This window comes from Cherax quadricarinatus, chromosome 30 (genome assembly GCF_038502225.1).
Source record: "Cherax quadricarinatus isolate ZL_2023a chromosome 30, ASM3850222v1, whole genome shotgun sequence".
Classification (NCBI taxonomy): Eukaryota; Metazoa; Arthropoda; class Malacostraca; order Decapoda; family Parastacidae; genus Cherax; species Cherax quadricarinatus.
In genome coordinates this window covers 23,643,429-23,670,748 of record NC_091321.1, presented here as the reverse complement: position 1 = coordinate 23,670,748, position 27,320 = coordinate 23,643,429, and the positions used below count along the sequence as shown (strand labels likewise).

The 27,320-nt window shown below is 43.7% G+C and overlaps 1 protein-coding gene across 5 annotated transcripts in view; it reads right to left on the bottom strand.

Moving 5' to 3' along the window:
* Positions 1-27,320, bottom strand: part of LOC128692507 (cyclic nucleotide-gated channel alpha-3) — a 1,073,829-nt gene that overhangs the window by 183,467 nt on the left and 863,042 nt on the right. The gene's annotated exons all lie outside the window — the stretch shown is intronic.

Sequence of the window (27,320 nt, the reverse complement as noted above, 5' to 3'; positions counted from 1 at the left end):
TGAGGGGTGCTGGAGGGTGGATGCTAACTACGCTACAAGAGATGGACCCTGAGGGGTGCTGGAGGGTGGATGCTAACTACGCTACAAGAGATGGCCCTGAGGGGTGCTGGAGGGTGGATGCTAACTACGCTACAAGAGATGGCCCTGAGGGGTGCTGGAGGGTGGATGCTAACTACGCTACAAGAGATGGCCCTGAGGGGTGCTGGAGGGTGGATGCTAACTACGCTACAAGAGATGGCCCTGAGGGGTGCTGGAGGGTGGATGCTAACTACGCTACAAGAGATGGACTCCGATCCCTGCTCACGACAGTGATCATGTACAGGTCTCCTGCACACGACAATAATCATGCATAGGTCTATTGCACATGACAGTAATCATACATAGGTCTCCTGCACACGACAATCATGCATAGGTCTGTTGCACATGACAGTGATCATACATAGGTCTCCTGCACACGACAATGGCTGCATGAACCATTCCTCGGTACAGTGAAACACAATTGAAAAGTTAAAGCCGACCACATTACACGCAACAATTTGGAGAGAGGAAAAAGAAGAAAATTCGGGCAAGCACTTACAAGCCTCCACTGACGAAGACACCTAAATATAAGGCTTCTAACAAGCTTTCTTTTAACTATTCTCAGATGTACAGGCTCACACCTATTAACTTTCGCCAGTTTATTTTACACATTGTGAGCCATTTGCTTGCCTCAGCTTATTTGAGACTTGGCTTTACATATACCACCACCTAGGGTGCAAAAAGATACAGGCACATACTGCTAATTGAATTGAATAAGGGGGCAGTAGGTGTCAGCAGTGTCGTTTGTATATCCCGTCCTGCCCTGGAATCATTCCTAAGTGCTCTCAGCTATGAGCTGAATGCTCCTATATTATGCTGAACTAATAATTGCAATAATGCTAAAACTAATAGTACAATTCCATAACAACAGAAGACCAGTAAAAAGAAAAAATATCTTAAAACAGTGAGAATGTACGAGGAGAGGGTATGAGAGGAGTGCTGGGCGAGTTAGGCAAGTTAGTATGCAGCGGTGAACGGCTCCGCATTAATATTACCTTCCAGCACAACCCTGCGACACTTTCCACTTGTGGTAAGTGATATATGGTGTGGTTAGTGCGCGCAGAGATGCTGATTCTGCCACATGTTTCCTGCATGACACAAGGGAGTTGCTGATCCTGCCATATATTTTCCGGTGTGAAATTGTGCCAAATGCCGATAAATAGTGATAAAAAGACTCAAGAAAACAGAAGAACCTTTAATTATCGAGGTACACGACTTCTCGTGCAAATGTACTGAACTTTCTTAAGTGTATCTATGAATCAAGGATATGTTCATGCATATAGGAGGGAGGAAGGTAGTGAGTCAGGTGAGGAAGTGGTGGCTACGGTATTAAGTGTAAAAGGGCCGGTAGATGTGCCGGGAATGTTGTTATGAGGATTGGGTTGTGCAAGTATGCTAATAACATAAGAAAGGAGGAACACTGCAGCAGGCCTGTTGGCCCATACTAGGCAGGTCCTTTACAATCCATCCCACTAACAAAACATTTGCCCAACCAATTTTCAATGCCACCCAAGAAATAAGCTCTGTTAACCCTACCCACTCATATGCAAGTCCCGTTCAAATCCAACACCTCTCGCTCATGTATTTATCCAACCTAAATTTGAACCTTCCCAAGGTTTTAGCCTCAATAACCCAACTAGGAAGACTGTTCCACTCATAAAAACATAAGAACATAAGAAAGGAGGAACATTGCAGCAGGCCTTTTGGCCAATACTAGGCAGGTCCTTTACTAACATTTGACCAACCCAGTTTTCAATGCCACCCAAGAAACAAGCTCTGATGTGCAAGTCCCTCTCAAATCCAACTCCTCCCACTCATGTACTTATCCAACCTAAATTTGAAACTACCCAAAGTCCTAGCCTCAATAACCCAACTAGGTAGACTGTTCCACTCATCAACTACCCTATTTCCAAACCAATACTTTCCTATGTCCTTTCTAAATCTAAACTTATCTAATTTAAATCCATTACTGCGGGTTCTCTCTTGGAGAGATATCCTCAAGACCTTGTTAATATCCTCTTTATTAATACCTATCTTCCACTTATACACTTCGATCAGGTCTCCCCTCATTCTTCGTCTAACAAGTGAATGTAACTTAAGAGTCTTCAATCTTTCTTCATAAGGAACATTTCTAATGCTATGTATTAATTTAGTCATCCTACGCTGAATGTTTTCTAACGAATTTATGTCCATTCTGTAATATGGAGACCAGAATTGAGCTGCATAATCTAGGTGAGGCCTTACTAATGATGTATAAAGCTGCAGTATGACCTCTGGACTTCTGTTGCTTACACTTCTTGATATAAATCCCAGTAATCTATTTGCCTTATTACGTACGCTTAGGCATTGCTGTCTTGGTTTAAGGTTGCTGCTTACCATAACCCCCAAGTCCTTTTCGCAATCTGTATGGCTAAGTTCTACATTATTTAAATTATAAGTGCTAGGGTTATGGACACTCCCGAGCTTCAGAACCTTGCATTTATCTACATTGAACTGAATCTGCCACTTTTCTGACCAAGAGTAGAGTTTGTCTAAATCCTCCTGAAGTTCCCTAACATCTACGTTTGAATCAATTATCCTACCTATCTTCGTGTCATCGGCGAATTTGCTCATATCACTAGTAATTCCTTCATCAAGATCATTGATATATATTATAAACAACAACGGGCCCAAGACTGATCCCTGTGGAACGCCACTTGTTACTGATCCCCACTCCGATTTAACCCCATTTATGGACACTCTCTGCTTCCTGTCTGTGAGCCATGATTCGATCCACGAGAGCACCCTTCCCCCAATGCCATGAGCTGCTACTTTCTTCAACAGTCTTTGGTGCGGAACTCTATCAAATGCCTTACTAAAATCTAAGTAAACAATATCAAATTCTTTATCGTGGTCAACAGCCTCAAAAGCTTTACTGAAGAAAGTTAATAAATTAGTTAGACAAGACCGGCCTCTTGTGAATCCATGCTGAGTATCATTAATCAAGCTATGCTTATCGAGATGGCTTCTTATAATCTCAGCTATAATTGACTCTAGTAATTTGCCTACAATTGAGGTCAGGCTTATTGGGCGGTAATTTGACGGTAACGACTTGTCCCCTGTTTTAAAAATTGGAATTACATTAGCCATCTTCCACATATCAGACACTACACCTGTTTGAAGAGAAATTAAAAATATTAGTTAATGGTTCACAGACTTCCATTTTGCATTCCTTTAGAACCCTTGAAAAAACCTCATCAGGACCCGGTGACTTATTTTGCTTCAGTCGGTCTATCTGCTTCACAACCATTTCACTAGTGACTGTGATGTTACATAATTTATCTTCTTCTGGCCCACTATAAAAATTAATTACCGGAATATTATTAGTGTCTTCCTGTGTAAAAACCGAGAGAAAATAATTATTTAAAATCGAGCACATTTCATTCTCTTTGTCAGTAAGATGCCCATAATTATTTTTAAGGGGACCTATCTTATCTCTGACTTTTGTTCTATATACCTGGAAAAAACTTTTTGGGTTAGTTTTAGAATCCCTAGCAACTTTAATTTCATAGTCCCTTTTAGCTTTTCTTATCCCCTATTTAATGTCCCTCTTAATGTCAATATACTGATTCATAAGATGACCCTCGCCTCTTTTGATACGCCTATAAATTCCTTTCTTATGCCCTAGTAGATATTTCAGCCTATTATTCATCCATTTTGGGTCATTTCTATTTGATCTAATTTCTTTATAAGGGATAAACGTTCTTTGAGCAGCATGTATTGTGTTCAGAAAACTGTCATATTGATAGCTCTCTTCGTTACCCCAGTCAACAGATGATAAGTGTTCTCTAAGCCCATCGTAATCTGCTAAGCGAAAATCTGGGACTGTTACTGAGTTATCCCTACTATCATACTTCCATTCAATGCTAAATGTAATTGATTTGTGGTCGCTAGCACCCAGTTCCTCTGAAACTTCTAAATTATTAACAAGGGATTCATTGTTTACCAGAACTAAGTCAAGCAGGTTATTACCCCTTGTAGGTTCTGTCACAAACTGCTTCAAAAAACAATCCTGAATTACTTCTAAGAAGTCGTATGATTCTAAATTCCCAGTCAAGAAATTCCAATCAATATGACTAAAGTTAAAGTCTCCTAGAATTACTACATTATCGTGTCTTGTTGCCCTAACAATTTCCTCCCATAGTAGTCTCCCCTGGTCCCTATCTAAATTTGGGGGACGGTATATCACACCTAAAATTAACTTTTCATGCCCCTCTGAAAATTCTATCCAAACAGACTCTGTATGTGTTACTTCAGACTTAATACCCGTTTTTATGCAACAGTTCAAGCGATCTCGGACATACAGTGCCACCCCACCCCCCTTCCCGATACTTCTATCTACTTGGAACAATTTAAAACCCTGAATGTGACATTCTGCAGGCATGTCCCGACTTTTTGAATTAAACCACGTCTCAGTAATGGCAAATACATCTATGTTACCTGCACTAGCAACTAGTCTCAACTCGTCCATCTTATTCCTAGCACTGCGACTATTTGTGTAATAAATACTTAAAGACCCTCCTCTCTCTTTACCCTTCCTGCTCCTTTCTGTTATTCCACTAATCCTATTACTGTCCTTGTCAATTAGTGCCACTGGCTTTCCAATATTCACCTTATTTTGCCTATTAATAGTTCTCCTAGTACTCATATTACTACCCTGAGACTTCACAGTTTTCCCGCCAAAACCCATACCACTAACTATTCCTAGTTTAAAGACCTAACAGCTCCCTCCACTGCGTTGGCCAGTGCTCCCACCCCACACCTAGATAAGTGAACCCCATCCCTGGCATACATGTCATTTCTGCCATAGAAGAGGTCCCAGTTGTCAATGAATGTTACCGCATTTTCCTTACAGTATTTGTCCAGCCAGCAATTGACACCAATTGCTCTGGACAACCATTCATTTCCAACTCCTCTCCTTGGCAAAATGCCACATATGACAGGTTTCCCACCCTTCCTCCTAATTATCTCTATTGCTGACCTATACCTGCTAATCAGGTCCTCACTCCTACGTCTGCCAACATCGTTGCCTCCAGCACTGAGACAGATAATAGGATTGCTCCCATTACCTCTCATGATGTCATCCAGACGGCTAACAATATCCTTCATCCCAGCCCCAGGAAAACACACTCTCTGCCTCCTACTCCTATCCTTCAAGCAGAATGCCCTATCCATGTACCTAATCTGGCTATCCCCAACAACAACAATGTTTTTACCTTCCTTGGCGTCGTCCGTCGTGATGCTCCGAGTAGTCGACTCACATTCGCCAGGTAGCATTACACCACTTGTAGAATTCGTCAAGACGTTCTCTATGGTCTTCGTTGGGGTTTCTAGGGATGTCTCACTCACGTCTGCCAATGCTTCTTTGGTGCTCGTTGTGGTTTTCCCAGTAGAACACTCACATTCGTCAGGTAGCACCGAAAATCGTGTGTGACTTGAAAAACGAGATCCGTGTGTGACTTGAAAAAGCCCACTGTGTGGGTGAAACGTTGTCAATAAAGGATCAGTGGTGACGTGTACTTAGCTCTGTGAAGACCTGTTTGTGTGCTCTGTGAATCTGTACCAGGATGCCCTCTCTTGAGCAACTTTACCAGCAGCTGAGAGAAGAGCTCAGAGTTGCTAAGATGGAGATACGGCGATTAACGGAGGAGAACAAGAGGATTCGTAGTAATCCTTCTGTTGTGAGTCCCCAGGTTAAGAGGGGAGCTTGGTCAGTGGCCGGGCAACATGGAACCAAGCTGAAGATCAAGAAAATGGTTGGAGAGGCAGAAACAACGAGAAACCAGAAGACTACCGTGGAAACTTCCAACTCGTTCTCGGTGCTACCTGACGAATGTGAGTGTTCTACTGGGAATGCCACAACGAGCACCAAAGAAGCATTGGCAGACGTGAGTAAGACATCCCTAGAAACCCCAACGAAGACCATCGAGAACGTCTTGACGAATTCTACAAGTGGTGTAATGCTACCTGGTGAATGTGAGTCGACTACTCGGAGCATCACGACGGACGACGCCAAGGAAGGTAAAAACATTGTTGTTGTTGGGGATAGCCAGATTAGGTACCTGGATAGGGCATTCTGCTTGAAGGATAGGAGTAGGAGGCAGAGAGTGTGTTTTCCTGGGGCTGGGATGAAGGATATTGTTAGCCGTCTGGATGACATCATGAGAGGTAATGGGAGCAATCCTATTATCTGTCTCAGTGCTGGAGGCAACGATGTTGGCAGACGTAGGAGTGAGGACCTGATTAGCAGGTATAGGTCAGCAATAGAGATAATTAGGAGGAAGGGTGGGAAACCTGTCATATGTGGCATTTTGCCAAGGAGAGGAGTTGGAAATGAATGGTTGTCCAGAGCAATTGGTGTCAATTGCTGGCTGGACAAATACTGTAAGGAAAATGCGGTAACATTCATTGACAACTGGGACCTCTTCTATGGCAGAAATGACATGTATGCCAGGGATGGGGTTCACTTATCTAGGTGTGGGGTGGGAGCACTGGCCAACGCAGTGGAGGGAGCTGTTAGGTCTTTAAACTAGGAATAGTTAGTGGTATGGGTTTTGGCGGGAAAACTGTGAAGTCGCAGGGTAGTAACATGAGTACTAGGAGAACTAGTAATAGGCAAAATGAGGTGGATATTGGAAAGCCAGTGGCACTAATTGACAAGGACAGTAATAGGTTTAGTGGAATAACAGAAAGGAGCAGGAAGGGTAAAGAGAGAGGAGGGTCATTAAATATTTATTACACAAATAGTCGCAGTGCTAGGAATAAGATGGACGAGTTGAGACTAGTTGCTTGTGCAGGTAACATAGATATATTTACCATTACTGAGACGTGGTTTAATTCAAAAAGTCGGGACATGCCTGCAGAATGTCACATTCAGGGTTTTAAATTGTTCCAAGTAGATAGAAGTATCAGGAAGGGGGGTGGGGTGGCATTGTATGTCCGAGATCGCTTGAACTGTTGCATAAAAACGGGTATTAAGTCTGAAGTAACACATACAGAGTCTGTTTGGATAGAATTTTCAGAGGGGCATGAAAAATTAATTTTAGGTGTGATATACCGTCCCCCAAATTTAGATAGGGACCAAGGGAGACTACTATGGGAGGAAATTGTTAGGGCCACAAGACACGATAATGTAGTAATTCTAGGAGACTTTAACTTTAGTCATATTGATTGGAATTTCTTGACTGGGAATTTAGAATCATACGATTTCTTAGAAGTAGTTCAGGATTGTTTTTTGAAGCAGTTTGTGACAGAACCTACAAGGGGTAATAACCTGCTTGACTTAGTTCTGGCAAACAATGAATCCCTTGTTAATAATTTAGAAGTTTCAGAGGAACTGGGTGCTAGCGACCACAAATCAATTACATTTAGAATTGAATGGAAGTATGATAGTAGGGATAACTGAGTAACAGTCCCAGATTTTCGCTTAGCAGATTACGATGGGCTTAGAGAACACTTATCATCTGTTGACTGGGGTAACGAAGAGAGCTATCAATATGACAGTTTTCTGAACACAATACATGCTGCTCAAAGAACGTTTATCCCTTATAAGGAAATTAGATCAAATAGAAATGACCCAAAATGGATGAATAATAGGCTGAAATATCTACTAGGGCATAAGAAAGGAATTTATAGATGTATCAAAAGAGGTGAGGGTCATCTTATGAATCAGTATATTGACATTAAGAGGGACATTAAAAAGGGGATAAGAAAAGCTAAAAGGGACTATGAAATTAAAGTTGCTAGGGATTCTAAAACTAACCCAAAAAGTTTTTTCCAGGTCTATAGAACAAAAGTCAGAGATAAGATAGGTCCCCTTAAAAATAACTATGGGCATCTTACTGACAAAGAGAATGAAATGTGCTCGATTTTAAATAATTATTTTCTCTCGGTTTTTACACAGGAAGACACTAATAATATTCCGGTAATTAATTTTTATAGTGGATCAGAAGAAGATAAATTATGTAACATCACAGTCACTAGTGAAATGATTGTGAAGCAGATAGACCGACTGAAGCAAAATAAGTCACCGGGTCCTGATGAGGTTTTTTCAAGGGTTCTTAAGGAATGCAAAATGGAAGTCTGTGAACCATTAACTAATATTTTTAATTTATCTCTTCAAACAGGTGTAGTGTCTGATATGTGGAAGATGGCTAATGTAATTCCTATTTTTAAAACAGGGGACAAGTCGTTACCGTCAAATTACCGCCCAATAAGCCTGACCTCAATTGTAGGCAAATTACTAGAGTCAATTATAGCTGAGATTATAAGAAGCCATCTCGATAAGCATAGCTTGATTAATGATACTCAGCATGGATTCACAAGAGGCCGGTCTTGTCTAACTAATTTATTAACTTTCTTCAGTAAAGCTTTTGAGGCTGTTGACCACGATAAAGAATTTGATATTGTTTACTTAGATTTTAGTAAGGCATTTGATAGAGTTCCGCACCAAAGACTGTTGAAGAAAGTAGCAGCTCATGGCATTGGGGGAAGGGTGCTCTCGTGGATCGAATCATGGCTCACAGACAGGAAGCAGAGTGTCCATAAATGGGGTTAAATCGGAGTGGGGATCAGTAACAAGTGGGGTTCCACAGGGATCAGTCTTGGGCCCGTTGTTGTTTATAATATATATCAATGATCTTGATGAAGGAATTACTAGTGATATGAGCAAATTCGCCGATGACACGAAGATAGGTAGGATAATTGATTCAAACGTAGATGTTAGGGAACTTCAGGAGGATTTAGACAAACTCTACTCTTGGTCAGAAAAGTGGCAGATGCAGTTCAATGTAGATAAATGCAAGGTTCTGAAGCTCGGGAGTGTCCATAACCCTAGCACTTATAAGTTAAATAATGTAGAACTTAGCCATACAGATTGCGAAAGGGACTTGGGGGTTATGGTAAGCCGCAACCTTAAACCAAGACAGCAATGCCTAAGCGTACGTAATAAGGCAAATAGATTACTGGGATTTATATCAAGAAGTGTAAGCAACAGAAGTCCAGAGGTCATACTGCAGCTTTATACATCATTAGTAAGGCCTCACCTAGATTATGCAGCTCAATTCTGGTCTCCATATTACAGAATGGACATAAATTCGTTAGAAAACATTCAGCGTAGGATGACTAAATTAATACATAGCATTAGAAATCTTCCTTATGAAGAAAGATTGAAGACTCTTAAGTTACATTCACTTGTTAGACGAAGAATGAGGGGAGACCTGATCGAAGTGTACAATTGGAAGATAGGTATTAGTAAAGGGGATATTAACAAGGTCTTGAGGATATCTCTCCAAGAGAGAACCCGCAGTAATGGATTTAAATTAGATAAGTTTAGATTTAGAAAGGACATAGGAAAGTATTGGTTTGGAAATAGGGTAGTTGATGAGTGGAACAGTCTACCTAGTTGGGTTATTGAGGCTGGGACTTTGGGTAGTTTCAAATTTAGGTTGGATAAGTACATGAGTGGGAAGGGTTGGATTTGAGAGGGACTTGCACATCGGAGCTTGTTTCTTGGGTGGTCAAATGTTGTTAGTGGGATGAATTGTAAAGGACCTGCCTAGTATGGGCCAACAGGCCTGCTGCAGTGTTCCTCCTTTCTTATGTTCTTATGTTCTTATGTTCTTAAAATGGGTTGGAAGTTTCCACGGTAGTCTTCTGGTTTCTCGTTGTTTCTGCCTCCCCAACCGTTTTCTTCATCTTCAGCTTGGTTCCATGTTGCCCGGCCACTGACCAAGCTCCCCTCTTAACCTGGGGACTCACAACAGGAGGATTACTACGAATCCTCTTGTTCTCCTCCGTTAATCGTCGTATCTCCATCTTAGCAACTCTGAGCTCTTCTCTCAGCTGCTGGTAAAGTTGCTCAAGAGAGGGCATTCTGGCCCACTATAAAAATTAATTACCGGAATATTATTAGTGTCTTCCTGTGTAAAAACCGAGAGAAAATAATTATTTAAAATCGTGCACATTTCATTCTCTTTGTCAGTAAGGTGCCCATAGTTATTTTTAAGGGGACCTATCTTATCTCTGACTTTTGTTCTATATACCTGGAAAAAACTTTTTGGGTTAGTTTTAGAATCCCTAGCAACTTTAATTTCATAGTCTCTTTTAGCTTTTCTTATCCCCTTTTTTAATGTCCCTCTTAATGTCAATATACTGATTCATAAGATGACCCTCGCCTCTTTTGATACGCCTATAAATTCCTTTCTTATGCCCTAGTAGATATTTCAGCCTATTATTCATCCATTTTGGGTCATTTCTATTTGATCTAATTTCTTTATAAGGGATAAACGTTCTTTGAGCAGCATGTATTGTGTTCAGAAAACTGTCATATTGATAGCTCTCTTCGTTACCCCAGTCAACAGATGATAAATGTTCTCTAAGCCCATCGTAATCTGCTAAGCGAAAATCTGGGACTGTTACTGAGTTATCCCTACTATCATACTTCCATTCAATTCTAAATGTAATTGATTTGTGGTCGCTAGCACCCAGTTCCTCTGAAACTTCTAAATTATTAACAAGGGATTCATTGTTTGCCAGAACTAAGTCAAGCAGGTTATTACCCCTTGTAGGTTCTGTCAGAAACTGCTTCAAAAAACAATCCTGAACTACTGCTAAGAAGTCGTATGATTCTAAATTCCCAGTCAAGAAATTCCAATCAATATGACTAAAGTTAAAGTCTCCTAGAATTACTACATTATCGTGCCTTGTGGCTCTAACAATTTCCTCCCATAGTAGTCTCCCCTGGTCCCTATCTAAATTTGGGGGACGGTATATCACACCTAAAATTAACTTTTCATGCCCCTCTGAAAATTCTATCCAAACAGACTCTGTATGTGTTACTTCAGACTTAATACCCGTTTTTATGCAACAGTTCAAGCGATCTCGGACATACAGTGCCACCCCACCCCCCTTCCCGATACTTCTATCTATTTGGAACAATTTAAAACCCTGAATGTGACATTCTGCAGGCATGTCCCGACTTTTTGAATTAAACCACGTCTCAGTAATGGCAAATACATCTATGTTACCTGCACTAGCAACTAGTCTCAACTCGTCCATCTTATTCCTAGCACTGCGACTATTTGTGTAATAAATACTTAAAGACCCTCCTCTCTCTTTACCCTTCCTGCTCCTTTCTGTTATTCCACTAAACCTATTACTGTCCTTGTCAATTAGTGCCACTGGCTTTCCAATATCCACCTTATTTTGCCTATTACTAGTTCTCCTAGTACTCATATTACTACCCTGCGACTTCACAGTTTTCTCGCAAAAACCCATACCACTAACTATTTCTAGTTTAAAGACCTAACAGCTCCCTCCACTGCGTTGGCCAGTGCTCCCACCCCACACCTAGATAAATGAACCCCATCCCTGGCATACATGTCATTTCTGCCATAGAAGAGGTCCCAGTTGTCAATGAATGTTACCGCATTTTCCTTACAGTATTTGTCCAGCCAGCAATTGACACCAATTGCTCTGGACAACCATTCATTTCCAACTCCTCTCCTTGGCAAAATGCCACATATGACAGGTTTCCCACCCTTCCTCCTAATTATCTCTATTGCTGACCTATACCTGCTGATCAGGTCCTCACTCCTACGTCTGCCAACATCGTTGCCTCCAGCACTGAGACAGATAATAGGATTTCTCCCATTACCTCTCATGATGTCATCCAGACGGCTAACAATATCCTTCATCCCAGCCCCAGGAAAACACACTCTCTGCCTCCTACTCCTATCCTTCAAGCAGAATGCCCTATCCAGGTACCTAATCTGGCTATCCCCAACAACAACAATGTTTTTACCTTCCTTGGCGTCGTCTGTCGTGATGCTCCCAGTAGTCGACTCACATTCGCCAGGTAGCATTACACCACTTGTAGAATTCGTCAAGACGGTCTCGATGGTCTTCGTTGGGGTTTCTAGGGATGTCTCACTCACGTCTGCCAATGCTTCTTTGGTGCTCGTCGTGGCATTCCCAGTAGAACTCTCACATTCGTCAGGTAGCACCGAGAATGGGTTGGAAGTTTCCACTGTAGTCTTCTGGTTTCTCGTTGTTTCTGCCTCTCCAACCGTTTTCTTGATCCTCAGCTTGGTTCCATGTTGCCCGGCCACTGACCAAGCTCCCCTCTTAACCTGGGGACTCACAACAGGAGGATTACTACGAATCCTCTTGTTCTCCTCCGTTAATCGCCGTATCTCCAGCTTAGGAACTCTGAGCTCTTCTCTCAGTTGCTGGTAAAGTTGCTCAAGAGAGGGCATCCTGGTTCAGATTCACAGAGAGCACACAAACAGGTCTTCACAGAGCTAAGTACACGTCACCACTGAGCTAAGTACACGTCACCACTGAGCTAAGTACACGTCACCACCAATACTTTCCTATATCCTTTCTATATCTAAACTTGTCTAATTTGAATCCATTACTTCGGGTTCTCTCTTGGAGAGATATCCTCAAGACCTTATCTATATCACCTTTATTAATACCTATCTTCCACTTATACACTTCGATCATGTCTCCCCTCATTCTTCGTCTAACAAGTGAATGTAATTTAAGGGTCTTCAATCTTCATAAGGAAGATTTCTAATGCTATGTATTAATTTAGTCATTCTACGCTGAATGTTTTTTAACGAATTTATGTCTATTCTGTAATATGGAGACCAGAACTGGGCTGCATAATCTAGGTGAGGCCTTACTAATGATAAGAACATAAGAGCATAAGAATGTAGGAACACTGCAGAAGGCCTACTGGCCCATGCGAGGCAGGTCCTTATCAAGACGACATCTACCTAAAACTACTCAAGAAATAACTCCCGTACCCAATGACACCAATCAAACCCAGGCCCTCCCACTCATATATTTGTCCAGTCTCTTCTTAAAGCTACCCAAGGTCCTAGCCTCTATCACCCCACTGGGAAGACTGTTCCACGCATCTACAACTCTGTTAGAAAACCAGTACTTACCTATGTCCTTTCTAAATCTAAATTTATCCAACTTAAATCCATTATTTCTGGTTCTTACCTGGTTCGACACCCTCAGTACTTTATTAATATCTCCATTGTTTATGCCCGTCACCCACTTATACACTTCAATGATATCTCCCCTCATTCTACGCCTCTCCAGAGAGTGGAGATTAAGGCTTTAAGTCTATCTTCATATGGGAGGTTCCTTACACAGTAAATCATTTTAGTCATTCTTCTCTGTATGTTCTCTAATGAGTCTATGTCCATCCTGTAGTAAGGGGACCAAAACTGAGCAGCATAATCTAAATGAGGCCTCACTAGTGATGTATAGAGCTGCAAAATAAATTTTGGACTTCTGTTACTTATACTTCTTGAGATTTGTAGATGAATGGTTCAGAGAACCGACATGTTGATAAATTAGACACATGTGCAGCTCTTGGGTATCTTTATTGAGGAAACGTTTCGCCACACAGTGGCTTCATCAGTCCATACATAGGAGAAACTTGAAGAACAGGAGGAGAATGAGGTAATCAGTCCCTCAACCTTGAGTCGATATGTTCAGTCCATCAATCTTGAATAGAATACGGCATATGAGCGGAGAAGCAGCTTATAAACCGTATGGCAGGAGAGGTGCAGCAGTCATAGGTGGTGTCACTGCAACTTCTTGGGATCTTAATACTTAGGAATTCTTCGCTTGCCTAATTCTTGGGCACGACTTACTTCCACATTGAACAAATGTGACACCACCTATGACTGCTGCACCTCTCCTGCCATACGGTTTATAAGCTGCTTCTCCGCTCATATGCCGTATTCTACTCAAGATTGATGGACTGAACACATCGACTCAAGGTTGAGGGACTGATTACCTCATTCTCCTCCTGTTCTTCAAGTTTCTCCTATGTATGGACTGATGAAGCCACTGTGTGGCGAAACGTTTCCTCAATAAAGATACCCAAGAGTTGCACATGTGTCTAATTTATCAACATGTCGGTTCTCTGAACCATTCATCTACAAACCTGTCAGACACTGCAACTTCTTGGGATCTTAATACTAAGGAATTCTTCGCTTGCCTAATTCTTGGGCACGACCTACTTCCACATTGAACAAATGTGACACCACCTATGACTGCTGCACCTCTCCTGCCATACGGTTTATAAGCTGCTTCTCCGCTCATATGCCGTATTCTACTCAAGATTGATGGACTGAACACATCGACTCAAGGTTGAGGGAATGATTACCTCATTCTCCTCCTGTTCTTCAAGTTTCTCCTATGTATGGACTGATGAAGCCACTGTGTGGCGAAACGTTTCCTCAATAAAGATACCCAAGAGTTGCACATGTGTCTAATTTATCAACATGTCGGTTCTCTGAACCATTCATCTACAAACCTGTCAGACACTGCAACTTCTTGGGATCTTAATACTTAGGAATTCTTCCCTTGCCTAATTCTTGGGCACGATCTACTTCCACATTGAACAAATGTGACACCACCTATGACTGCTGCACCTCTCCTGCCATACGGTTTATAAGCTGCTTCTCCGCTCATATGCCGTATTCTATTCAAGATTGATGGACTGACCACATCGACTCAAGGTTGAGGGACTGATTACCTCATTCTCCTCCTATTCTTCAAGATTCTCCTTTGTATGGACTGATGAAGCCACTGTGTGGCGAAACGTTTCCTCAATAAAGATACCCAAGAGTTGCACATGTGTCTAATTTATCAACTTCTTGAGATAAATCCAAGTAATCTGTTGGCCTTGTTGCGCACACTAAGTCACTGCTGTCTTGGCTTTAGATTTCTGCTTACCATTACTCCCAAGTCTTTTTCACATTCTGTATGACCAAGCTCTACTTCACCTAGATTATAGCTTCGAGGGTTATTTTCATTACCAAGGGCAAGTACCTTACACTTATCGACATTGAACTTCATCTGCCATTTTTCAGACCAGGACATTAATTTGTCCAAATCGTCCTGGAGTTCATTGCTATCCTCCTCAGAGTGAATTATACGGCCTATCTTTGTATCATCAGCAAACTTACTCATGTCACTCGTAATCCCTTCATCAAGGTCATTAATGTAAATTATGAACAAGAGAGGGCCCAAAACTGATCCTTGTGGAACGCCACTAGTGACTAATCCCCACTCAGATTTCACTCCATTAATGGTAACTCTCTGCTTTCTATTGGTAAGCCATGCCTCTATCCATGCTAGAACTTTACCTCCTATACCATGAGCTGCCACTTTTTTCAAGAGTCTCCTGTGAGGTACTCTATCGAAGGCTTTACTAAAATCCAAATAAACAATATCATATTCCTTGTCACTGTCAACTGCCTCAAATGTTCTATTGAAGAACGTCAGCAAGTTTGTCAGGCAGGAACGACCTCTCGTGAATCCATGCTGAGATTCATTTATCAAGTTATGCTCTTCAAGGTGACTTCTAATAATGTCAGCTATAATTGATTCTAATAACTTGCCCACTATAGATGTCAGGCTTATTGGACGGTAATTTGAAGGAACGGACTTATCCCCTGATTTGAATATAGGAACCACATTAGCTATCTTCCACAACTCTGGCACAACACCGGTAAGGATGGACGCATTAAACACATTCGTTAATGGCTGACTAAGCTCCATCTTGCATTCCTTAAGTACCCTGGAAAACAACTCATCGGGTCCCGGGGACTTATTTTGCTTCAGTTTGTCTATCTGTTTAATAACCATGTCCCTCGTGACAGTAATATTAGTTAATTTAAATTCATCATTAACTAAATAATTGTTAATTACTGGAATCTCATTTACACCTTCCTGTGTAAAAACTGACAAAAAATAGTCATTAAATAAGGGACACATTTCCATTTCGTTATCCGTCAGCTGTCCATTCCCAATTTTCAGAGGTCCCACTTTTTCCTTCACCTTCGTCCTATACACTTGAAAGAACCCCTTTGGATTAGTCTTTGATTCACTAGCAACTCTAATTTCATAGTCACGTTTAGCCTTTCTAATCCCCCTTTTTTACTTCTCTTTTAAGTTGAACATACTGGTCAGTAAGGTCAACCTCTCTTCTTCTGATGCGCCTATAAATTCCCCTTTTCTCCCCTAATAGATGCTTTAACCTACTGTTAAACCATTTGGGATCGTTATTATTAGACCTAATATCTCTCTGGGGAATGTATATACTCTGGGCATGATGTATTTTATTAAGAAAAAAATCGTAAGTATGATCATCGCCAATAAAATCATTAGCTAGATAACCCCAATCAAGATTAGACAGATGTTCCCTAAGTCCATTATAATCGGCAGAACGGAAATCAGGGATTTTTACTATATTATCATTATTCTTGCATTCCCAGTTAATGCTAAAAGCGATGGATTTGTGATCACTTGCGCCAAGCTCTTCAGTGATCTCCAGATTATTCACGAGTGTTTCCTTATTTGACAAGACTAGGTCTAGCAAATTATCACCCCTGGTAGGCTCTCTCACGCTCTGCTTCAGAAAACAGTCCTGATTACCTGTCAAAGAATTGCTGTCAAAGAAAAGCTGTAATATAACCGCTGAACTTCTGTTGCTTACACTTCTTGATATAAATCCCAGTAATCTGTTTGCCTTATTACGTACGCTTAGGCATTGCTGTCTTGGTTTAAGGTTACTGCTCACCATAACCCCCAAGTCCTTTTCACAATCTATATGGCTAAGTTCTACATTATTTAACTTATAAGTGCTAGGGTTATGGACACTCCCGAGCTTCAGAACCTTGCATTTATCTACATTGAATTGCATCTGCCACTTTGAAGATTGAGACACTTATGCAACATATGGGAATCTTTATTCAGGAAACGTTTCGCCACAGAAAGGCTTCATCAGTCCAATACAAAGTAGAAAGGCGTAAGGAGAGGAGGAGTTTGAGGTAATCAGTCCCTCAACCTAGAGTCGATGTGTTCAGTCCATCAATCTTGTAGAATGTACAGCATAGGTATGTATGTATGTATAATGTTCGCCAAGACCATAGTCCTGGCACGGGTCCCAATCTTGCGATGACCCGTCTCTGGCTCCCGATGGAGAAAGGTTTCCACAATGATGCGACGCATGCCGCTCAAGTGCCCCTCTGGTCAGTTCAACTGGTGCATCTCATAAGCGACACCATATGTAACTATGGACACTAGCGAGGAGGAGGATATGTCATTATCACAGGTAACAGCATGTCTGGTTCGTTGACCCCATGGTACACTAGTGTGGCCGCAGTCATCTCTGGGTCCTCTTCGGGAGGGAATATCGCCCCTAGTTGCCTGCGGAGTGTCTCAGTAGCTTCGCACTCTAGAAGATAGTGTGTTAGGGGCCGCTGGACAACGTGCTGACAGTACTGGCACATCTCCTCAGCCTTGTCTACCACCATCTTGGCTGTGGGAAAGCCCAAACGAAGCCGATGGATGGCGGTACACTGCGCTCTGGACCAGCTTCTATCATATGGAGGGGGTTCTCCCTGAGTCGCTGCTCGGTACCACTGTTGAGATGGAGTATCACCTAAGACCTCCCCCATAAGTTTCGTGGCTCTGGCAGCCACCAGTTTGGTCTGTCGTAGGCTGATTGGGACAGTAATCCCAACATGTGGATAGTCTGTTGCTGCCTTGACTGCATCATCTGCCGCCTCATTTCCCCGGATGCCAGCATGGCTGGGGATCCAGTTCAATGATCTATTACCCTGAACTTCTAAGGCTGTCATTATGCTCAGGATCGATGTGATGAGGTGAACATTATCCTGTGGTTGAGGATGGGAGAGGGCATTGATTGCAGAGGTGGAATCAACATGTATGACAGGTCGGAGTCGATGTCGTAGGGCATGTGACAATGCCTGCTGAATCGCCACCAGCTCAGCTTGAAGGATCGTGCAGTGGTCAGGGAGTCGCCAGCCTTGTGTGTGACCATTGTGGTACAGTCCAGCTGCTGCTCTCTTCCTGTCAGGGTCGACAGAACCATCTGTGAAATACACTGCACATGTGCCTCCCTCTGCCAGTGCCATGCTTGTCTCAGCATGATTGCTGAGGGTGTCTTGACTGCAGAGACACTTAGAGATGGGTAGCTGCATAATGAAAACATCGGCTGGATCTGGGCGCCAGGGAGGTGGTAGATGGTACCCAGCAACAGGAAGGTCACAACTCTTCTCACAGAGCAGCTGTACAGGCAGCAGCTTCCGCCCAGCAGCACAAAACGAACGAATCCAGGAGTAGTCCGTGAAAAGTGTGGGATCTTGTGACATGGTTGTCAATATCCGTCTCCTTACTGGGGTACCTTGCTGCCTGTGCAGAATCGTGGCCACTTTGCAGGCGTTTATGTATCTTACTCTGTCAGCCAAGGAAGGAAGCCGGGCCTCAGATCTGAGACATACTGTGTTGGTCCAGATGGGGGCACCAAGCATAGTTCTTATCGCCTGGTTTTGTACGACCTCCACCCTTTGCCTGCTCTGCGGGAAGAGATGAGTTAAAGCCGGTGCACCGTAGTCAATGAGCGAGCGTATAGCTTGTATATAGTACAAGCGAAGTACATCTTTGCTTGCCCCTGCACGGTGCCTCGTCATGGCTCTCATGGCGTTGAGTCTGAGTAGAGCACGTGATCTGACATACTCGGCCTGTTTCTGAAAGGTCAGCTTTTTATCAATGTAGATTCCCAAGTACAGGTAGGAGCCTGTCCACTCAAGTTCTATATCCTGAATACGTAATCTATTCACAGGATCTGGTCCCTTGAACATCATTGCAAGAGATTTCTCGGCCGAGATCTTGAGGCCTAGTTCCTTGCAAGACTGCGTAATTAGGTCCAAAGCTCTCTGAGCCTGTCGTTCTAAATTGCCTTTCCCATTCACTACGAGTGCAAGATCATCCGCATAGCTGAGGAGCTGTGTACCACTATGAAAGGGAAGGCTCACAAGTTCCTGCATAAGGATGTTAAACAGGGTAGGACTGAGCACACCTCCTTGTGGCGTACCGTTTTCCATGGTTTTAAAGGAAGAGTAGTGTCCCTGAAAGCTGACACAGGCCTGTCTGCCCATGAGGTAGGACTCTATCCAGGCCAGGAGGCGTCCTTTGATTCCCTTCCGAGCTAGTATTGCCAGAATTGCTGTGGGGCTGGCTAGCTCAAATGCCTTCTCAAGGTCGAGGTAAACGACGATACTAGGTTTTTTGTTGCTATCAGCAATCTGGCTTAGTAGAGTGGTTATGCACTCTGCTGTTCCCACTCCTTTGGTGAAGCCAAATATGTGATGATGAGAGGGTTCAAGTTTCCATAGGAGGCGGTTTAACACCATCCTCTCAGCAGTCTTGGCTAAGCAGCTGGTCAGCGATATGGGTCTCACACTGCCTGGGTCCTTGGGCTTTGGAATTGGTACGATTGTAGCTTTCTTCCAAGCTGCTGGGAGTGTCCTGGCCCTCCACGACTTGTTAATGACGTCTAGTATGGCCTCCCATCCACTCTGCCCAGCCCCTGCAATCATGGAGTACGTCACACCATCGATGCCCGGGGCAGTGTCACCTGTGTTCTTAATGGCACGTCGGAGTTCCAAGTCCGTGAGGTCTTCATCAGTCACATCTTCCGACTCACATGCAGCTTGTATCGTTAGCTGGCGCTGTGGCAGAAGATCCGTCTGTATATTCCGGATGTCCTGTGGGAGCTGAGTGGAGGCTCCCCTGGAAGTGAAAAGCTCCACTAGTTTCTCTGCTTCCTGGGATGGGTTCGGGTGTGCTGGTGGCCTCGGCTTGCTCTTGCCAGTTGCTATGTTGAGCTTGCCCCATATCTCAGATAAGGTGGTGTGATGCCCGAATGTTGAGCACCACTCCAGCCATTTCTCAGTTTTTACTCTGAGAGAGATTCTGCGGGCATGCTGCACAATGGCTCTCAGAGTATTCCTGTTCTCTACCGTAGGGTTACGCCTGTCTAGCTTCCTAAAAGAGTTGATGCGGTGGTTCTGCTCCCGCACCTCGTCGTTGTAGAACCACCAGTCTCTTTTGTGAGTTCGTCCTGCGAACTTCTTTGGAACTGCGCACTCTGCTGCCTGGATGAGAACAGTGATTAGCTCCTGTTCAGCCGTATCACAGTCTTCAGATACAGAGTATGTGGACCACCAGTCATGAAGATAATCCTGGAACACCTTCCATTTGGCCCTCTTTACGTCCCATCTAGGAGGCAGCACAACTGTGGGAGGCCTGTTGATGTTGAAGGTGGTGATCACTGCAAAGTGGTCACTGACAAGGTGAGGATGAGTTTCCCATGTGGCTCCTGCTGCGAGTTGTCTTGACCCAAAGGTAAGGTCGAGGCAGCCACCCAACAGGTGTGTGGGGTCTCCATTGTTTAGCAACTTTACCTCTGGAATATCGTGTAGGAGCATTGCTATGTGTCTGCCAGCAGCATTGGTTGCTGAGTGAGAGTGCAGCATTGGGTGATGTGCGTTGAAATCTCCACCAACAATAATACACTCAGTGCGTGCTAGTGCGAGGAGCTCTGCAATGTCGAGGGTGTGTCTTGGGTTCTTGTAGATGTTATAGATGGTAATGGGCGCCCCAGGTATGTGCAAGAGGATGGCCTGTACCTCGACATCCTCCCCACAGTCCAAAGGGTTGGCTATAACCTCGTGAGGTATTGTATTGGATACAAATACAGCTGTGCCTCTGCAGTGAACGCCCGGGTTCATGTGCCGAAAATATCCAGCAAAACCGGGTAGTCTTGGGCACCTAGTCGGGACAGTCAGAGTTTCTTGTAGCAAGACGATGTCAACCCGATCCCGAATTACTGCCTCCAGCAAGAGGTGCTGTTTGCTCCTTAGGCCCTGAATGTTCCATTGTAGAACCTTGAGGGTGTGATTTGGTACCGAGGTTATTCCGTCGCTGTTGTTTCCTGAGCTGGAGACTGAGTCCTGCCCGCTCTGAGAACCTGCAAATTCATGGCATCCACTGTCTCCTCCTCGGTCAGCAAGCACACTCTCAGGAGCGTATTGACCATCTGCCGGAATGTGCTCTGTTGTTCCGTGGAGTTGATTGTGTTGCAAATAAGATCCGTGAACACATTGATGAGTGCTACGAGATCCTCCCTGGTGAGAGCCTGATTTGGGGTTGGGTTCGAAACAGTGGATATTATCTGGGCTGCTGTGGTCTGTAGGAACTGCTGAGGGTTGGATTTCTTTATTGTATGCACCGTGGTCTGTTGCTGTTAGGTAGCCGGGATCTGCTGGTGAGGTGCCAGTTGAGTCTGCAAAGCGCCTGTGCCGGGTAAGGAGTGCCTGCGTTGTTGTGCTATGGCCGGTGGGGGCTCGTTTAGTGCCACCTACTGATCGCATTGACCAGATGCACCCTGTTGACGCCTCCTGTTCCTCTTGTTTCTGTTTCTTCGTTGAGGTAGTGGTGCAGGAGGTTCTTGACCTTGACGCCTGGTTGAGACTTCGAGGGTTGGGAATTCCTGGGCATTGACTTGGGTTAGCTGCTGAGAGATCTGCGGTATGGCAGCGTTCTCTGCACCCATCGTCTGCTGAGAGTGATGATCCGTCGTAGCCTGTTGCCGAGTTCTTGGCGTCTTCCAGACTCCTTGAATTCTGGCGAGCCTCTCGGGGCATCGAGGATTCCAGGCATGATGTTTCTGCCTGCAGTTCGGGCATTGTGGAGTGGGTGGCGATGCATTTTTCAGCTTGGTGATGCATTCCTCGGTAGGGTGGTGCTGGCTGCAGACACCGCAGATTACTCTGTTCGGACAGAGTGCACCCAGGTGTCCATAACGCTGACACTTGAAACAGCGAACTGGTTCTGCTGTGAAGGTCCTGACATCGTACTTGCCCCAAGAACCGAGGTCCAGCTGGGATGGCAGTGGTCCTACATGCTGAATGAGGACCTGTCGGGTTGGTGCGTTGCCTGCCGTCTTTGCCTTGAGACGTTGAGCTGACACCACACTGGGGTGAGCTGCTACTGCCTCGATGGGCATCATCAGCGGGTATCGCATCACTACACCCTTGGTGATTTTCTGCCGAGAGTCCAGTTCCTCCAGGGTGAATGAGCGATCTGTCTCCATGACTCTTTTCAAGGTGGTATACATTTCCTTGTTGAGAGGAGTCAATATTGGTTCTCCCCTCAAGTTGAACCATATCTTGAACTTCAGGTTGTGTCGTGATTCCAGGTATGAAACGACACCATAGTGGGTTCTGTGGTCCCCGTAAGACTTCACCTTGAATTTGCCAGGTCGGTTGAGCTGGTTTGCCTGCTCCTTGGACGGATGGCGCTTCTTCTTGTTGTCCACAGTGTTCCATCCCTCTTGGTTTTCGGGGGTTGGGGTGTTTATTTCCTCCCCTGTTTCCATTGTCGCTGGCTCCATGGTTGGAACCGTCAGATCTGCTACAATGTGAGCAGGATCTTCCTCTTCCTCTCGCAACTTCTTCGCTAGAATTGCGCCCCACATTTCCAAATCCGAGTCCTCCGTCGTGTTCATGGAGCATCGTGGCCTTTTCTTTTCGGCAGAACCCATGTGCCTATCTTGTGATAAGGTAGTGAACTCCGTGAACTGAGTGTGAGTGTGTGTACGTAATCGTAAGGAGAGGAGGAGTTTGAGGTAATCAGTCCCTCAGCCTAGAGTCGATGTGTTCAGTCCATCAATCTTGTAGAATGTGTAGCATTGGGCCGTAGAAGTGGCTTATATACTGTAGTGAGGTGAGGTGAAGCAGGCGGAGGTGGGGTCATAGTGGTACCATCCACTAGTCGAAGTAGATCTTCGTCCAAAGGTTGAACAAGTGTTGAAGAATTCTTTGTAACAGAGTGGCTTCATCAGTCCAATACAAAGTAGAAAGGCCTTTCTACTTTGTATTGGACTGATAAAGCCACTCTGTGGCGAAACGTTTCGTGAATAAAGATTCCCATATGTTGCATAAGTGTCTCAATCTTCAACTTGTCGGTTTTTCAAACCATTCATCACATCTGCCACTTTGCTGACCAGGTATTGAGTTTGTCTAAATCCTCTTGAAGTTCCCTGATATCTACGTTTGAATCAGTTATCCTACCTATCTTTGTGTCATCGGCGAATTCACTCATTTCACTAGTAATTCCCTCATCAAGATCATTGATGTATATTATAAACAACAACGGGCCCAAGACTGATCCCTGTGGAACGCCACTTGTTACAGATCCCCACTCGGATTTAACCCCATTTATGGACACTCTCTGCTTCCTGTCTGTGAGCCATGACTCGATCCACGAGAGCACTTTTTCCCCAATGCCATGAGCTACCACTTTAGCAGTCTTTGGTACGGAACTCTATCAAAAGCCCTACTAAAATCTAAGTAAATAATATCAAATTCTTTATCGTGATCAAAAGCCTCAAAAGCTTTACTGAAGAAAGTTAATAAATTAGTTGTAATAAAGTTGGTAGAATTGCCGACAATATGTAAAGTAAAAGGACACAAGTGCAACTAATGTGACATTTTATTGTGGCAACGTTTCGCTCTCCAGGAGCGTATTCTCAGCAATCACCACAGCTAACCTCCAACAGAAGATCAAACTCAATCGCAAACTTCATTACCTCTGCACTAACAGTCGATGGAAGGAAATGGGACGCGAATCCCTGATAAACAACTTATCGTCACGCACCTTAACCGACTACGAGAAACAAGCACTGAGTCTGGGACTCAAATTTACCACCAACATACGCAAACCTAACTATCAACTCGATCTAGTTACCAGGAACCATAGACACAGTGACAGCAACTTCCAGAAGGGTTATATACAGGGCCTTCTCACTGCAGCTTTATGTGAACCTTCTTCTTCTAATCTTCCTAGACGATACATTACTGCCCTTAAGGACCTCGCCAACGACCCCAACATTATCGTCACCACCGCCGACAAAGGAGGTGGAGTCGTCATACTCAACACCAGTGACTACAACACTAAAATGATGGACTTTTTGAATGATCAATCTACATACGAACTAAACAGTGGGAGACGCTCACCAAAGATTTTCTATACAAAACCAGACAGATACTCAAACGCACTAGAGAAGGGAAGAAACTTCTGTACTTGTTACCAAGCAACCCTAAACCAGCACACGTGTATGGTTTACCCAAGACCCATAAACACAATGTTCCTCTCAGACCAATCACGTCAGGAATAGGCAGTGCTCCACACAAACTAGCTGGAGTTCTTGCCAAACATCTTTCCTGCCTTCTGGGGACCATCAGCCCCGCTCATCTTAAACACTCAGGCGACCTTCTCAACCGCATCCGAAACCTCTCCATCCGTAACAAGAAACTAAGCAGTTTGGACGTGACTTCCCTCTTCACAAAAGTACCTACCACATAAGCCATCGAGGTTCTACGACGTAAAGTCAATCAGGACCTTAATCTTCCTCTATCTCCCGGAGATTTTGTTGACTTGATTGAACTCTGTGTTAATTTCAACTGTTTTTCTTTCATTAACAAGCTCTACAAACAAACCTACGGCATGGGAATGGGGTCCCGCATCAGTGCCGTCCTAGCCAACTTATACATGGAACACCTAGAGTCCGAACACTTCGCCAACATCATCCCTTCAAGCGTCACTTGGTTACGTTACGTGGACGACGTCCTCGTAATAACTCCCAAACGTTTTGATGTACGGAATCTTCAGGCAAGGCTCAACGCAGTTGAACCGGCGATCCAGTTTACAATAGAAGAAGAGTCCAATGACAAGCTACCTTTCCTTGACGTCCTCATTCACGAAGTAGACAACAACCAAGATTTCAAGTTTATCGGAAACCTACCAATAAAAATGATCTCACACACTTCTATTCGAGTCAAGATATCAAAACCAAAAGAGGCATCATCATCGGGTTTTTCCTGAGAGCATACCGAATTTGTAGTCCTGAGTTTCTTGACGAGGAATGTACATACATTCACCAAACGTTCACCGAGTTATATTTTCCTTCCTTTTTCATCAAAGACTGCAAGAAAATAGCCCTTCAGATCATTAATTCTCCACGCACCAACACCACTCCCAACAAAGTTATAATTCTTCCCAACAGCCAGGTTGCACTGAACGTTTCTAAAGTACTTTCACAAGCTAACACCAGAGTCGCCATCGCTTCTAGCACTTCAGTAAAGGATCTAACCAGGACAAAATCAAAGCACCACGAACCAGTCAATGCAGGAGTTTACACTATACCTTGTGGAGGCTGTGACAAGATTTACGTAGGTGAAACAGCAAGAAACCTCGACACCCGCCTCAGTGAACATATTTACGAATGTAGGAACGATAACTTGAACAACGCCTGTGTACAACACCGAAATTCCACCATTCATCTCATGAAATTCAGAGACGCCCAATTAGTGATCGAAGAAACTAATTTCCACAGACGCAAGTGCCTCGAATCAGCACTGATCGCTGTTTCGAATACAGTTAAACAAAACAAGGGCAGCTTCACCATCTCTGAAGTCTTAGCAAGAATCCTGCTGAAAACAGTAAACCCTGCCATAACAGTCTCTCCTGTTATACTACACAAAGCACATTACAGAGAGTGAACACTGAAACAGGCTGCCTCTATCCAGTCTATATATATTTGTCCAACCTATTTTTATGTTACCCAAGTAATAGCTTTTATATCCTCTTACTCATGTACGAATTAATTGCTCTGCCATATTGTATTACTACTACTACTACTACAACTTTTGTCACTACTACTACTACCACTACTACCACTAGTATTGCACCTCACTCTGAGCCTATATATACCCTCTGTGTCCATGTATTGTTTGTAATGGCTTGATAAAGCTCCTGGAGAGCGAAACGTTGCCACAGTAAAATGTCACATTAGTTGCACTTGTGTCCTTTTACTTTACAATAAATTAGTTAGACAAGAACGACCTCTCGTGAATCCATGCTGAGTATCATTAATCAAGCTATGCTTATCGAGATGGCTTCTTATAATCTTAGCTATAGGTAAGACATAGACAACAGTTAGGCATGTGATGAATGGTTTGAAAAACCGACAAGTTGAAGATTGAGACACTTATGCAGCATATGGGAATCTTTATTCAGGAAACGTTTCGCCACACAGTGGCTTCTTCAGTCCAATACAAAGAGGAAGGCGAAAGGAGAGGAGGAGAATGAGGTAATCAGTCCCTCAACCTGGAGTCGATGTGTTCAGTCCATCAATCTTGTAGAATGTACAGCATAGGGCCGTAGACGTGGCTTATATACTGTAGTGATGTGAGGTGAAGCAGGCGGAGGCGGGGTCATAGTGGTACCATCCACTAGTCGAAGTAGGTCTTCGTCCAAAGGTTGAACAAGTGTTGAAGAATTCTTTGTAACAAGATCCCATGATGCTGCAGTGTCTGACAGTTGTGATGAATGGTTTGAAAATCCGACAAGTTGAAGATTAAGACACTTATGCAGCATATGGGAATCTTTATTCAGGAAACGTTTCTTGTTACAAAGAATTCTTCAACACTTGTTCAACCTTTGGACGAAGACCTACTTCGACTAGTGGATGGTACCACTATGACCTCGCCTCCGCCTGCTTCACCTCACATCACTACAGTATATAAGCCACGTCTACGGCCCTATGCTGTACATTCTACAAGATTGATGGACTGAACACATCGACTCCAGGTTGAGGGACTGATTACCTCATTCTCCTCCTCTCCTTACGCCTTCCTCTTTGTATTGGACTGAAGAAGCCACTGTGTGGCGAGACGTTTCCTGAATAAAGATTCCCATATGCTGCATATGTGTCTCAATCTTCAACTTGTCGGTTTTTCAAACCATTCATCACAACTGTCAGACACTGCAGCATCATGGGATCTTGTTACAAAGAATTCTTCAACACTTGTTCAACCTTTGGACGAAGACCTACTTCGACTAGTGAATGGTACCACTATGACCCCGCCTCCGCCTGCTTCACCTCACATCACTACAGTATATAAGCCACGTCTACGGCCCTATGCTGTACATTCTACAAGATTGATGGACTGAACACATCGACTCCAGGTTGAGGGACTGATTACCTCATTCTCCTCCTCTCCTTACGCCTTCCTCTTTGTATTGGACTGAAGAAGCCACTGTGTGGCGAAACATTTCCTGAATAAAGATTCCCATATGCTGCATAAGTGTCTCAATCTTCAACAGTTAGGCAACTTTATTCCGAAACGTTTCGCCTACACAGTAGGCTTCTTCAGTCGAATACAGAAAGTAGGCAGGAACAGTAGAGATGTGAAGACGATGTAATCAGTCCATCACCCTTGAAGTCGAGGAATTTG